The sequence below is a fragment of the Panthera pardus genome, unplaced genomic scaffold (genome assembly GCF_024362965.1).
Source record: "Panthera pardus isolate Hobbes unplaced genomic scaffold, ASM2436296v1 HiC_scaffold_10, whole genome shotgun sequence".
NCBI lineage: Eukaryota > Metazoa > Chordata > Mammalia > Carnivora > Felidae > Panthera > Panthera pardus.
The window spans coordinates 83,387,861-83,403,170 of record NW_026526655.1 but is presented as its reverse complement, the minus strand read 5'-3'; the positions used below and the strand labels follow the sequence as shown (position 1 = coordinate 83,403,170).

The window sequence follows — 15,310 nt, the reverse complement described above, 5'->3', positions numbered from 1 at the left end:
ACTACTTTCTCAGAGACACCTACCATGATTTCTAGGCTAGGTTGTGTGTGTAATACACATTTTCAAAGCTCCCTGAATTTTTTTCTTTTCTTTTCTTAAAAAAATTTTTTATTATGCTTATTTATTTTGAGAGAGAGAGAGAGAGAGAGACAGAAACAGAGACAGAGTGCAAGTGGGGGGGGGGGGGGTGCAGAGAGAGAGGGAGACACAGAATGTGAAGGAGGCTCCAGGCTCTGAGCTGTCAGCACAGAACCCGATGCAGGTCTTGAATTCACAAGCTGTGAGGTCATGACCTAGTCCAAGTCGGACTTTAACCAACTAAGCCACCCAAGCGCCCCATGAACTTTTTTCTTATAATACTCATTACACTCTGTTTCACCATTTCCTTAACAACAATTTTTTGCTGTTGTTGTTGTAGTCTGTAAGAAGCACTGGCTCAGCTAGAAAACTGCGTGGCTCTCAATAAATAATGGGGTGAGTAATGCATAGAAGAATGAATGGATGGATGGATGAATGGGTGGATGGATGGATGGATGGATGGATACACACCCTAAGTTGTTTATTACTTAGTTAAGAACTTATGTAGTTGTTTAAGGATGAAAGAAAAAAATGTCTTCAAAACTTGAAATGTTACCTTTATGACTAAACTAATTATAATAAACTAAATATAAATGGATGAGGGTAATTAACTGTCTTGAAATCAACATAGGGAAAGGGGAACCTTGTTAAAAGCTGAGTTTTATTAAAATTCAAACAAAGTGACTAATGAGTATATAAACTCAGAAACATGTATAAATACAGCACAGATTTTTTTAAACCTGTAATCTACCTGATGAAAGAATTAATCTAAGTTTAAAAGATGGTCTCTAAGGATGTGAGAGGGGGAAAAAAATGAGTTTAAAAGGGAGGATATCTGTATTTACCCAGAACTATCCAAGGGAGAACATGTGGAGAGCAGACTCATGCTCAGATCACACCAGGTCAAGGGGTAAGGGTGCTTTATAAGGCTTTTCATCTTAAATGAATTATTGTTTAATAGAACTACATTTATTTTACTATAGGTAACAATATTTTGATTAAAAAGTTTATTTCCCAGACCCACAGCACCAGAAATATTATATCCTGAAAAGAAGACATAGATTAATCATTAGAAAGGCATATACACTGTTGTACTTTAACCGATAGAAACTCTAATTTATGCATCAATTCATTACAATTTTGGACAGTATGAATGAGCTCCCAAAACTGAACCAACGTTAGGTATATTAACCAAATTTAGTTTCTGGCTGATAAAACTGAGGCCTAAATGCCAGTTCTTGCTTTTCAGTGTGCTCTACCTGAATAATGAGCCACACTGCCTTCCTAAATTCCATTTAATTAAACAAACATCTATTTAATATATACTATTTTCCAATTACTATGCTAGAAAGTAGGAGGAACATAGATGAAAAAGATATGGATTAGAAGTCCTTGAAAAATTTACAATCTAGCTGAGAATATAGGCATGTAAAAAAACATTATTTTAATTTTATATAATGAATAATAAGAAAGAAGTGCATCCTGAACTTTCAGAGAGCAGAAAGGAGCCTATAACAACCCAGCTGAGGTTAAGGAAGGTTTCCTGAGGAAGAGAAGCTGAATTGACCCTAAAATGACATATGTGTTGAAAGTATCCAATAAAGATCTTAAAGTGGCTATTATAATAATGCTCATTGAAGTAAAGGAAACTATGCTTGTAATGAGTAAAGAAATAAGATAAAAACATCTTTAAAGAATAAGACTTTATATAAAAGAACCAAACTGAAAACTTAGAGCTGAAAAAGAAAATATCTGAAATAAAAAATTAAATCAGTGTGTTTACTAACAGAGAAGAGACAACAGAGAAAATAGTCAATGAACCTGAATATGGATTAATAGTTACACGATCTGAAGAAGAGACAAAAAGATTTTGTTTTTGTTTTTGTTTTTTTAATAAATAGAACCTAGTTACCCATGGGACAAAATGAAACAGTCTGACATATAGGTAATCAGAGGTCTCAAAAAGGAAGACAGGGGCACCTGGGTGGCTCAGTTGGTTGAGCATCCAACTCTTGGTTCTGAGCTGGGTCATGATCTTAGGATTGTGGAATTGAGCCCCGTGTCATCAGCATGCAGCCTGCTTGGGATTCTCTCTCTCTCTCTCTCTCTCTCTCTCTCTCTCTCTCTCTCTCTCTCTCTCTCTCTCAAATTTTCTTTAAAAAGTAAGAGAAAAAAAATAGAAAAATACTTGAAGAAATAAAGGCCCCAAACTTCTCAAACATGGTGGAAAAGTAAAACTTATAGTTTCCAAAGGCAAGCATAATAAATTTGAAGAAAATCTCCCTAGGCACATAATAGTCCTATTTCCAAAATCCAAAAATAAATATATATGTATTAAAAGAAGCCAAGTAGAAATGACTTACAACATTCAGAGGAACAACAATCAAATTGGCAAATTATGAAAGGAGGTAGAGTATCATTGAGGTAAAGACTAAAAAGTTCCCTTTGAAACAGGCAACATGAGATTCCTGAGAGGCCTTACTGAGAGAAATTTCATGGCACAGAAGGAGTAAGAAGTCGGATTATAGTGAATTAAACATTGTCTTCTTTCTTAAAACACACACATACAGTAAATGAAAGCAGAATTATATAAGCATTATAATTAAAAATTTAGAAAAGAGATTGTAGAAGGGTTCCTATTTAAAGCCTTCACTTGTAACACTATTCTCTGCATATCTTACACATAAAAATATTACTGAAATGCAACAGCCACAACTGTGCATAAATGTGACTTCCATTATCTGGACTCTGACAAAGAAACAAATGTTAATTTTATTTCTCAGCTGCTAAAAAGTAGTAGTATGAACAGAATGATTCTGTGTGATATGTTACCTAAAATTTATATCAGAAAAAATAAAGTTCTTATAGCACAGTAAGTGACATGATGAAGAAATTAGCAGCTAGGAGGAAACTCTCATGGTCCTTTATCGCAGTTTTAATGGTCCAGGGTTTTCCTTATCCAACATTTGTGGAGGAATTCACATTTATTGACCTTGCTTTTATATTAATGAAAAATATTTTGTAAGAAGGTGGTCAGTGGAGAAAAAAGAGCTAGAGATCTAAGCTTCATATTACTTTAGTTGGCATTTTCAATTGTAATGATAATCCTTTTTTGGTGGTTTAAGCTGAAATACAGCTCCTATTTCCTTTTTATTTTTTTATATCAAAAGATAATACACAGGGGCACCTGGGTGGCTCAATCGGTTGAGTGTCTGACTCTTAATTTCAGCTCAGGTTGTGATTTTAGGGCCGTGAGATTCAGCCCTGCGGTCAGGCTCTGTGTTGGGCATGGAGCCTGCTAGGTTCTCTCTTTCTCTCTCTCTCTGTCTCTCTCTCTCTCTCTGTCCTTCCCCAATTTGTGCACACATGCACACACACCCTTTCTCTCAAAATAAGTAAATAAACATTTTTTTACAAAAATATAATAACATATCAATGATATTTTGAGAGGCCTAAAGGGATTAAAAGGTACAAACTTTCAGTTGTAAAATGAATAAGTCACATAGATGAAAAGTACAGCATAGGGAATATAGTCAATAACATTGTAATAACATTAAAAAATATATTTTTTGAGAGAACAATGACTTATTTTTAAAAATATCATTTATTGCATAAGATTAAGTTAGTTGTTTAGTTACAGAATATGATACTATGGAAGATAGTGAGAGGAATAGAATAGTCAATGTTTCAACAATGTCTACCATGCACTACATATACTCTCATTATCTTTAATGATGAAAGAATTAAAGTAAATGCAAATAACAAAACTACAGTTTGCCTTTGAACAACGTGGGTTTTAACTGCAGGGACTCACTTAAATGTGGATTTTTTTTCAGTAAATACAGTGCAGTATTTTCCCTTATAATATTCTTTTTTTTTTTTATTTTTTTTTTATTTTTGGGACAGAGAGAGACAGAGCATGAACGGGGGAGGGGCAGAGAGAGAGGGAGACACAGAATCGGAAACAGGCTCCAGGCTCCGAGCCATCAGCCCAGAGCCCGACGCGGGGCTCGAACTCGCGGACCGTGAGATCGTGACCTGGCTGAAGTCGGATGCTTAACCGACTGCACCACCCAGGCGCCCCTCCCTTATAATATTCTTAATAATACTTTCTTTTCTTAGCTTAATGACAAAAATACAGTAAATAATACCTATAACATACAAAATATGTGTTGATTAACCATTTATATCACTAGTAAGGCTTATGATCAACAGTAGGCTGTTAGTAGTTAAGTTTTGGGGAGTCTAAAGTTATATGTGAATTTTCAACTTTGGGGGTGAGGTCGGTGCCCATAACCCCCGTGTTGTTCAAGAAACAACTATATATTAAAAGTCGTCAAACTGTCAAAACTTCTACTTGGTTCAGTAACTTCACTGTGTACACAAAATATTGAGTTAGAAATTATAGAGTTGAAAAACAAAGAAAATATAGAGTTGATTGTTACTATTTAAAGCATCTCAAACTATTTACTCCTTTTCTTGATCACTTAAAGATTTTTTTGCTCCAATATTCACCTTGAAATTTTCTTCATAAAATCACCATATGTTTTTTTTTCTTTTAAGTTTTTAAAATAATTTACATCCAAATTAGTTAGCATATAGTGCAACAATGATTTCAGGAGTGGCTTCCTTAGTGCCCCTTACCCATTTAGCCCATCCCCCGCACAACCCCTCCAGCAACCCTCAGTTTGTTCTCCATATTTATGAGTCTCTACTGTTTTTTCCCTCCCTGTTTTTATATTCTTTTTGCTTCCCTTCCCTTATGTTCATCTGTTTTGTCTCTTAAAGCCCTCATATGAGTGAAGTCATGTGATATTTGTTGTTCTCTGACTAATTTCACTTAGCATAATCCTCTCCAATTCCATCCACGTAGTTGCAAATGGCAAGATTTCATTCTTTTTGATTGCCGAGTAACACCCCATTGTGTGTGTGTGTGTGTGTGTGTATATATATATATATATATATACATATACATATACCACATCTTTATCAATTCATCCATCGATGGACATTTTGGACTCTTTCCATACTTTGGATATTGTTGATAGTGCTGCTATAAACATTGGGGTGCATGTACCCCTTTGAAACAGCACACCTGGGGGAGCCTGGGTGGCTCAGTCAGTTAAGCGTCCGACTTCAGCTCAGGTCACGATCTCGCGGTCCGTGAGTTCGAGCCCCACGTCGGGCTCTGGGCTGATGGCTCAGAGCCTGGAGCCTGCTTCTGATTCTATGTCTCCCTCTCTCTCTGCCCCTCCCCCATTCATGCTCTGTCTCTCTCTGTCTCAAAAAGAAATAAAACGTTAAAAAAAAATTAAAAAAAAAAAAAGAAACAGCACACCTGTATCCTTTGGATAAATCTCTAGTAGTGCAGTTGCTGGGTCGTAGGGTAGTTCTATTTTTAGTTTTTTGAGGAACCTCCATACTGTTTTCCAGAGTGGCTACACCAGCTTACATTCCCACCAACAATGCAAAAGAGATCCTCTGTCTCCTCATCCTCGCCAACATCTGTTGTTGCCTGAGTTGTTAATGTTAGCCATTCTGACAGGTGTAGGGTGGTATCTCACTGTGGTTTTGATTTGTATTTCCCTGTTATGAGTGAAGTTGAGCATTTTTTCATGTGTCCGTTGGCCATCTGGATGTCTTCTTTGGAGAAATGTCTATTCATGTCTTTTGCCCATCTCTTCACTGGATTATTTGGTTTTTGGGTGTTGAGTTTGATAAGTTCTTTATAGATTTTGGATACTAACCCTTTATCTGATATGTCATTTGCAAATATCTTCTCCAATTCTGTCGGTTGCCTTTTAGTTTTGCTGATTGTTTCCTTCACTGTGCAGAAGTTTTTATTTTGATGAGGTCCCAATAGTTCATTTTTGCTTTTGTTTCCCTTGCCTCCAGAGATGTGTTGAGTAAGAAGTTGCTGTGGCCAAGATCAGAGAGGTTTTTGCCTGCTTTCTCCTTGAGGATTTTGATGGCTTCCTGTCTTACATTGAGGCCTTTCATCCATTTCGAGTTTCTTTTTGTGTATGATGTAAGAAAGTGGTCCAGGTTCATTCTTCTGCATGTCGCTGTCCAGTTTTCCCAGCATCACTTGCTGAAGAGACTGTCTTTATTCCACTGGACGTTCTTTCCTGCTTTATTAAAAATTAGTTGGCCATATGTTTGTGGGTCCAGTTTTGGGTTCTCTATTCTGTTCCATTGATCTGAGTGTCTGTTCTTGTGCCAGTACCATACTGTCTTGATGATTATAGCTTTGTAGTATAGGTTGAAGTCTGGGATTGTGATGCCTCCTGGTTTTCTTTTTCAAGATTGCTTTGGCTACTCGGAGTCTTTTCTGGTTCCATACAAATTTTAGGATTATTTGTTCTAGCTCTGTGAAGAATGCTGGTGTTATTTTGATAGGGATTGAATTGAATATGTAGATTGCTTTGGGTAGTATTGACATTTTAACAATATTTGTTCTTCCTATCCAGGAACATGGAATATTTTTCCATTTTTTTTTGTGTCTTCTTCCATTTCTTTCATAAGCTCTCTATAGTGTTCAGTGTATAGATTTTTCACCTCTTTGGTTAGATTTATTCCTAGGTATTTTATGGTTTTTGGTGCAATTGTAAATGGGATCCATTCCTTGATTTCTCTTTCTGTTGCTTCATTGTTGGTATATAGGAATGCAACCGATTTCTGTGCATTGATTTTATATCCTGCAACTTTGCTGAATTCATGAATCAATTCTAGCAGACTTTTGGTGGAATCTTTTGGGTTTTCCATATAGAGTATCATGTCATCTGTAAAGAGTGAAAGTTTGACCTCCTCCTGGCCAATTTGGATGCCTTTTATTTCTTTGTGTTGTCTGATTGCAGAGGCTAAGACTTCCAATACTATGTTGAATAACAGTGGCAAGGGTGGACATCCCTGTCTTGTTCCTGACCTTAGGGGGAAAGCTCTCAGTTTGTCCCCATTGAAGATATTAGCATTGGGTCGTTCATATACGGCTTTGATGATCTCAAGGTATGATCCTTCTATCCCTACTTTCTTGAGGGTTTTTATCAAGAAAGGATGCTGTATTTTGTTAAATGCTTTCTCTGCATCTATTGAGAGGGTCATATTGTTCTTGTCCTTTCTTTTATTGATGTGATGAATCACATTAATTGTTTTGTGGATATTGAACCGGCTCTGAATCCCAGGTATAAATCCCACTTGGTCATGGTGAATAATTTTTTTAAATCTATTGTTGGGTCTGGTTGACTAATATCTTGTTGAGGATTTTTGCATCCATGTTCATCAGGGAAATTGGTCTATAGTTCTCCATTTTAGTGGGGTCTCTGGTTTTAGAATCAAGGTAATGCTGGCTTCATAGAAAGAGTTTGGAAGTTTTCCTTCCATTTCTATTTTTTGAAACACCTTCAAGAGAATAGGTGTTAACTCTTCCTTGAATGTTTGGTAGAATTCCCCTGGAAAGCCATTTGGCCCTGGACTCTTGTTTTTTGGCAGATTTTTGATTACTAATTTGATTTCCTTACTGGTTATGGGTCTGTTCAAATTTTCTATTTCTTCCTGTTTCAGTTTTGGTAGTTTATATGTTTCTAGGAATTTGTCCATTTCTTCCAGATTGCCCATTTTATTGTCATATAATTGCTCATAATATTCTCTTATTATTTTTATTTTTGCTGTGTTGGTTGTGATCTCTCCTCTTTCATTCTTGATTTTATTTATTTGGGTCCTTTCCTTTTTCTTTTTGATCAAACTGGCTAGTGGTTTATCAATTTAGTTAATTCTTTCAAAGAACCAGCTTCTGGTTTCATTGATCTGTTCTACTGTTTTTTGGTTTCGATAGCATTAATTTCTGCTCTAGTCTTTATTATTTCCTGTCTTCTGCTGGTTTTGGGTTTTTTTTTTGCTGTTCTTTTTCCAGCTCCTTAAGGCGTAAGGTTAGGTTGTGTATCCAAGATCTTTCTTCCTTCTTTAGGAAGGCCTGGATTGCTATATACTTCCCTCTTATGACCGCCTTTGCTGCGTCCCAGAGATTTTGGTTTGTGATGTTACCATTTTCATTGGCTTCCATGTGCTTTTTAATTTCCTCTTTAACTTCTTGGTTAGCCCATTCATTCTTTAGTAGGATGTTCTTCATTCTCCAAGTATTTGTTACCTTTCCAAATTTTGTCTTGTGGTTGATTTTGAGTTTCATAGCATTGTGGTCTGAAAATATGTACAGTATGATCTTGATCTTTTTGTACTTACTTAGGGCTGATTTGTGTCACAGTATATGGTCTATTCTGGAGAACGTTCCATATGCACTGGGGAAGAATGTATATTCTGCTGCTTTAGGATGAAATGTTCTGAATAGATCTGTTGAGTCCATCTGGTCCAGTGTGTCATTCAAAGCCATTGTTTCCTTGTTCATTTTTTGATTAGATGATCTGTCTATTGCTGTGAGTGGGGTGTTGAAGTCTCCTACTATTATGGTATTACTATCAATGAGTTTCTTTATGTTTGCGATTAATTGATTTATATATTTGGGTGCTTTCACATTTGGCACATAAATGTTTACAGTTTTTAGGTCTGCTTGGTGGAGAGACCCCTTGATTATGATATAATGCCCTTCTGCATCTCTTGATACAGTCTGTTTTAAAGTCTAGATTGTCTAATATAAGTATGGCTACTCCAGCTTTCTTTTGTTGACCATTAGCATGATAGATGGTTCTCCATCCCCTTACTTTCAATCTGAAGGTGTCTTTAGGTCTAAAGTGGGTCTCGTGTAAACAGCATGTAGGTGGATCTTGTTTTCTTATCCATTCTGTTACCCTATGTCTTTTCATTGGAGCATTGAGTCCATTGATGTTTACAGCGAGTACTAAAAGATATGAATTTATTGCCATTACGATGCTTGTAAAGTTGGAGTTTTTGGTGGTATTCTCTGGTCCTTTCTAATCTTTGTTGCTTTTGGTATGTATGTATGTATGTATGTATTTACTTATTTATTTATATTTTCATCTTTTCTCCCCTCAGAGAGTCCCCCTTAAAATTTCTTGCAGGGCTGGTTTAGTGGTCACAAACTCCTTTAATTTTTGTTTGTCTGGGAAACTTTTTATCTCTCCTTATATTTTGAATGACAGCCTTGCTGGATAAAGCATTCTTGGCTGCATAGTTTTCTGATTCAGCACACTGAATATATCCTGCCACTCCTTTCTGGCCTGCCAAGTCTCTGTGGATAGGTCTGCTGCAAACCTGACCTGTCTTCCCTTGTAGGTTAGGGACGTTTTTTTCCTTGCTGCTTTCATGATTCTCTCCTTGCTTGAGTATTTTGTGAATTTGACTACGATTTGCCTTGTGGATGGTCGGGTTTTGTTGAATCTACTGGGGGTCCTCTGTGCTTCCTGGATTTTGATGTCTGTGTCTATCCCCAGGTTAGGAAAGTTTTCCACTATGATTTGCTCCCATAACCCTTCTACCCCTATTTCTCTCTCTTCCTCTTCTGGGACCCCTATGATTGTGATGTTTTTCCTTTTTAATGAGTCACTTATTTCTCTAATTTTTAAATCATGCTCTTTTGCCTTAATCTCCCTCTCTTCTTCTGCTTCATTATTCTCTATAAATTTGTCCTCTATATCGCTGATTCTCTGTTCTGCCTCGTCCATCCTTGCATCCATCCGTGATTGCAGCTCAGTTATAACATTTTTTATTTTATCATGACTAGTTTTTATTTCTTTTATCTCCACAGAAAGGAATTCTAGTCTATTTTCAACTCTAGCTAGTATTCTTATTATTGTGATTCTAAATTCTGGTTCAGACATCTTGCTTGTATCTGTGTTGGTTAAGTCCCTGGATGCCATTTCTTCCTGCTCTTTCTTTTGGGGTGAATTCCTTCGTTTTGTCATTTTGAAGGGAGAAAATGAATTAATGATGTAGAAAAACTAAAATAAAAAAATAAAATAAAAAAATATTAAAATTAAAAAATTAAAAACACACACACACAGAAAAAGTCAAATAAAGATGCTAGATCCTACGTGTGTTTTGGTCTGGGTGTTGAAAGTGGTTTGATAGATTAGATAAAAAAGGGGGAAAGAAAAAAAAAGGAAATCGTTTGAGAATTTGAAAAAATTGAATACACTGAAGTATATTAAAATGAAATGATGGAAGTAAAATAGAATTTGAAAAAATTTACGCAAAAGTAAAGAATATAGTAGAAATAATTAAAGAATAATATTTTGAATAAAAATTAAAAATAAAAATGAATTTTTCTCTTTCTGTATTCAAGAAAAAGAAAAGAAATGAAAAAGAGAAAAAAAGGAATCGTTTGAAAATTTGAAAAAGTGAATACACTGTAGTAGACTAAAATAAAATGATTGAAGTAAAATAGAATTCAAAAAAAATATACAAAAGTAAAAAATATAGTAAAAATATTTAAAGAAAAATATTTTTAATAAAAATTGAAAATAAAACTGATTTTTTTCTTTCTGTATTCAAGAAAAAGAAGTGAAAAAGAGAAAAAAAAGAAAAAGAAAATTGAATAGATGGACCTGTTGATAGATTGAAATACGACTGAAATTACTTCGTTTTCCCCTAGAAGTCAGACTATGAAGTGCTTCATAGTCCATAAACTAAGCAGGCCGCGAGACTTGTGTTCTTGAAGAGCGAGGTTGGCCCAGTTGGGCGGGGCTTAGTGTAACGGCTCCGTTCTCCACTAGATGGCGCTGTTAGCCTACTTGGGTGAATTGTTGTGGCACTCATAGGTGCGTATGCGCATGAGCGGGAGGGGTGAAAATGACGTCACCCAGCTACCCAGGCTGTTCTGTTCTCCTGATCAGCAATCATGCACCGTTCTCTGCCTTCAGCTTTCGTCCACTTCCCGCTTTTTCACTGTCCGTGACCAATCCCAAGGCAGTACCTTTCTCCCGAGTTTTGTCTCAGATGCGGCTGTTTTCCCCCCGCCCTTTAGTTCTGAAGGACCGCAGCTTAGACCAGTTCCGCCCCTCTGTGGGAGGGTCTTACTGAGCAATGGCCGAATGTCAGCTGCACCCAGGAATGTTTGCAGGACCCTGCTGCTGCCGGTGCCCCGAGACTGCGGCCGGGGGCCAGCCCGCCCCAGAAAAAGTTCGTGAGATGGTGTAGCAGCAGTTTTTCAGGGATTATGGAAAATCACAACACACATCTGGCACCAGGCTTCACCCTTAATGACCTTGTTCCAGCACCAGCGAATGTGGCTGTTCTCTGGGGTTTCTTAGGACCAGGTGGCCTCAACAGCCTCTACCAAATGCCCTTCCAGCAGTGGAACCGCTTTTCCCTGTGTGGCCGAAGAACCTCCTGGACCCCAGTCTGCTCCTGGGGATTCGCCCTTCCCACCAGAGCACCACCAGGTATTGAGCTGCGGAGTTGCAGACTCTGCGCTCCCCTTGTTTACAGTCTTAATGGAATTTAAACCCTCTGCTTTCTCCTTTCTCCCTTTTTAGTTTAGTCCCTGCGGCTGTTTCCAATTTTCCACTTTCTCTCCAGCTGCTTTTGGGGAGGGGTGTTTTTCCTGTATTCTCCCCCGCCCTGTCTCCATCCACTCTCCGCCCGCAAAAGCGGCTCAGTGCCCAGCACGGCTTTTCTCTCCCCAAGTTCACCTCTCTGCCCCTTGTACCTGCTGAATTCTGTGGTTCCGGTTGTGCAGACTGTTGTGTTAATCCTCAGATCAGTTTTCTAGGTGTGCAGGATGGTTTAGTATTGGTCTGGCTGTATTTCATGGACGTGAGACACACAAAAAACTTCCATGCTGTTCCGCCATCTTGGTTCCCCCCATAAAATCACCATATGTTTTTAATTTGACAAACTATTATTTCTATTTCAAAAACAGGAAAACTGGCCTATAACAAAGACAAAGAGTTTATCCTTAGAAAACAAATGATAGACCTACACACTGATAAACTAAGACTTTACTTTTAAAAGCATGGACTGAGCATGGGTTAGTTTTATTTAGAAAGGTAGGATGGGGAAATAGTATTTTATACTTTAATCAGAAATATGTTATAATTCATTTTATTTACTAAATAACTCATACTTTGGGGCTCAGATAAAACATAACACAGATTTTAAATCCACATAACTGTTCTTTAAATTATAATGATTTATGGTTGTGGGTAAACTTCAACTGGTAAAATAATAACAGATTCAGTCATTAAATGGCACTAGCTACATTCAGAGTGGGTCTGCACAGTAATATAAAAGCTCTGGTAAATAATAACGTTAATGGTTATGCTCCCTTTTAAAATTTAGATGACTTTCTGAAACCATATCCAAATTAGTTCTCTTATTTTAATAATTATCAATGAATGAAAAAATACTTAAAATTTGTTGGGATTCTTATTCTTATTTCAGTATCCAAGATTTCAGGTCTAATGATGCCCCATAATGGTTTCCATCAACGATAAGGTAAAGTAGGATAAGGTAAAGTAGGAGGCTTATTAAATCTGTCTGAGTCCAATTAGGAAATAGAAATCACACAGTAGTTTCAACAGAGAAATGTAAAATAAAGACTTAGTAACAAGAGAGAGGAGTAATAAGGAATTGACTAGCGAGAGTTAAAGAAAAATATAAAGAGTAAAGGAATAACAGATGTAGGGAGAAGCCCTTACCCCAAGTGGTGAGGTAGAATGCCCAAGGGAGGGCCAATCACCCCATGCCCTGCCTGACCAGGGCTGAGATCAAGACCTCATTGGAATGGCTCAGCCAGAGTTCTCTGGATGGTGAGGAACTTGCTGAGAAGCCCTGCTAATGGGCTTTGCTGGAAAACGTCTCTATGAATGGTAAAGTAAGGGAAGTCATTCTGAGGGAGGCGCTGCACCTCAGAACTTGATGTGAAGTCACATAAGAGGCCCTGGGAGAGGTCATCCAAGGGGCAATGTCTCACCAGCAGCACTCCATCATGAAGACACTGGAGAAAGTAGTAGTGAGGGCTGCTGGGCACTGAGTTCTGCTGGTCATCCCATGCTGCAGGGACAAAGATCTGGATAAGCCACAGTCTGCAAAAGTCAGCATTGGAGAAACAGTGCTCTGCATGTCAGAGCAAACCACACCTTGCAGGAGGCTAGCACCAGAGAAACTGCATTCTGCAGGAGGAAAACATCTGGTAGAGTTGAATGCTGGAGGAAACTGACCAGCAAGGAACACTGGAACCATAAAGGAAAAAAAAAAACAATCCCTTCCTCCTCTATTGTCCCCCGTTGCCCCTCCAAATGGCAAGGCTTAATATCATGCCATCTGTGAAAGAGAAATATTTACAAAGTCTACCTCTATGATCACATAGCAGACAGAGAAGAATAGATTTAGGACAGAGAGACAATAAATTGAAACATGGCATATTTGTTTTCATAACCTGATTAAATTTTTTCTTTTATGTTTTAACACCAAAACCAAGACTTATCTGGCTAATAACGGAATCTATAAAAAATGATATTTTTTTTCTTCCAGAGATTTTCTTATTCCTTCCTGATTGGTTAGTGTTCTTGCAGAAGAACTCAGCCACCTGACATGCATTTCAGAGTGTCACAGGTTGTAACTGATTTCCAAAGAACAGAACCTATGTCACAGATCAACCCCAGGATTTGCATGATGAGCTCTGAATGACCAGAGGCATTCCCATTAGGTTTATTTTCCCATCCTGCTCCAGGTTTTCCAAATCTTGAGTGTGTAGTAGCTACTACTAACAGAACTGCTCTTTACTGGATATAAAATATTTTCACATTAGAACAATATTGTTATTATTTTCTCAGAATTTAGCTACAGACACTGTGACTTAATGCTTGCTGGAAGTAACAAAGCCAATAAGAGCCAGAACTGAAATTCAAACCAAAGCTGTATATTTTAAAATTAGTACTTTTTCTAAGACACTAGTTTACCTTTGAATCAGTACTTCCAACAAAGAAACTAAAATGACTAAAATTTTGTGAAATCAGTTCTATCAGAAATTTCCAAATAAATTGCAACTGTCCCTAAGGAAAACAAACACTCGAGTATATGAATATAGATCTGAGGTGTGATCAACACCTTTTCAATTCTGTTTGGGTGGCAGGGGAGGCAAGAAAATTCTAAGGAGAGTTTTAATAGTGTCTCAAGTAACTCAGGAAGAAGACATATTTGATTGATACATTTCATTTCAGGTGGAATTCAGTAGTTGCGTTGAAAATTTGACCTCACAGAATACAGTAAGTTACAAAACCAACATTGGTTTATGTTGATTTATACTGAGAAAGGTTTTCAACATGTACTTCTCAAAAAAAAAAAAAAATGAGTTAGCTACAATTAACCTAATGAGTAATATTAGGATGGGCAATTTCATCTCATTGCTGGCATCATTGAAAAGACAGGATTAGAAAAAGGACCTGAAAATATTAGCAAAGATGCTTTTGGAATATTTTTCAATAGTATGGTAAAGAAACATTTATAAAGAAAGAAAGTTGCAGTTAACCGGTGAATTGATAACTTTTACGAAAAAACGTAATTAAAACCTTTTTAAGATGGAGCCTGAGCAGCCTTTTCAGGGCAACTGCCTTGCATGTCCTGTTTTCTGAATCTTTGAACCTAGGCCAAACCACCAACCTTCCTAGAAGTCAGCAAGAACAAGAATATCCTGTTTGAAAAGACTGATAAAGGTGAACTTGCGCTTAGTGACCACTTTGTCAGACCAATCGATGAATTACAAACCTAGCCCTGCTTGTCAGCACCAATGAACTCTTCCCAAAAACAACTTACTAATCTTCCTTTTATTTCCCCATAAAAACCCCGAGTCTATGTCCTGTAATTGGGACACTATTCAGGTTTCTACCCAAATCTGTGTACAATTCTTTGATCCCAAATAAACGTTTTGCCTCTTGATCTGATTTTTTGTTTGTTTGTTTTTAGGTTGACACTTCATTAACAATCCTGTGATGATTTAAACGACAAAAGAAAATAAATGTGAGTGTCAGTAAAAGTAATTAAAAGCATGTTATATTTACTAAGCACTAGCGTGACTTGCATGACTACCATGTAGTGATTGACCTAATTCATCATCTCATTTTGACTTGACACTCGGGTTCTAACCTCTGTAAATTTTCACTCTAAGCAGAAGACGCAGAGCCAGATTTGCAAAGAGTGATGTCAGAGTTCACCATCTAGGGTCTCTCAGCCTTGTTCAATCAGCATTTACCCCTAGACTCAGCCTGACAGTCCTCAAATCATCATATGAGGTTATACTCTATCAGTGCTCCCATAATTCCAG

At 37.2% G+C, this 15,310-nt stretch overlaps 1 long non-coding RNA gene across 2 annotated transcripts; it reads left to right on the top strand.

Moving 5' to 3' along the window:
- Window positions 1-11,326: 11,326 nt before the first annotated feature.
- Window positions 11,327-14,925, top strand: LOC109270705 (uncharacterized). 2 transcript variants are annotated; one of them, XR_008424577.1, is made up of 3 exons: window positions 11,327-11,429; window positions 13,522-13,602; window positions 14,211-14,925. It is a non-coding gene; the product is annotated as an uncharacterized LOC109270705 (long non-coding RNA). The 2 variants fall into 2 exon arrangements; XR_008424576.1 differs by having other exon boundaries at window positions 13,522-14,925.
- Window positions 14,926-15,310: the final 385 nt, after the last annotated feature.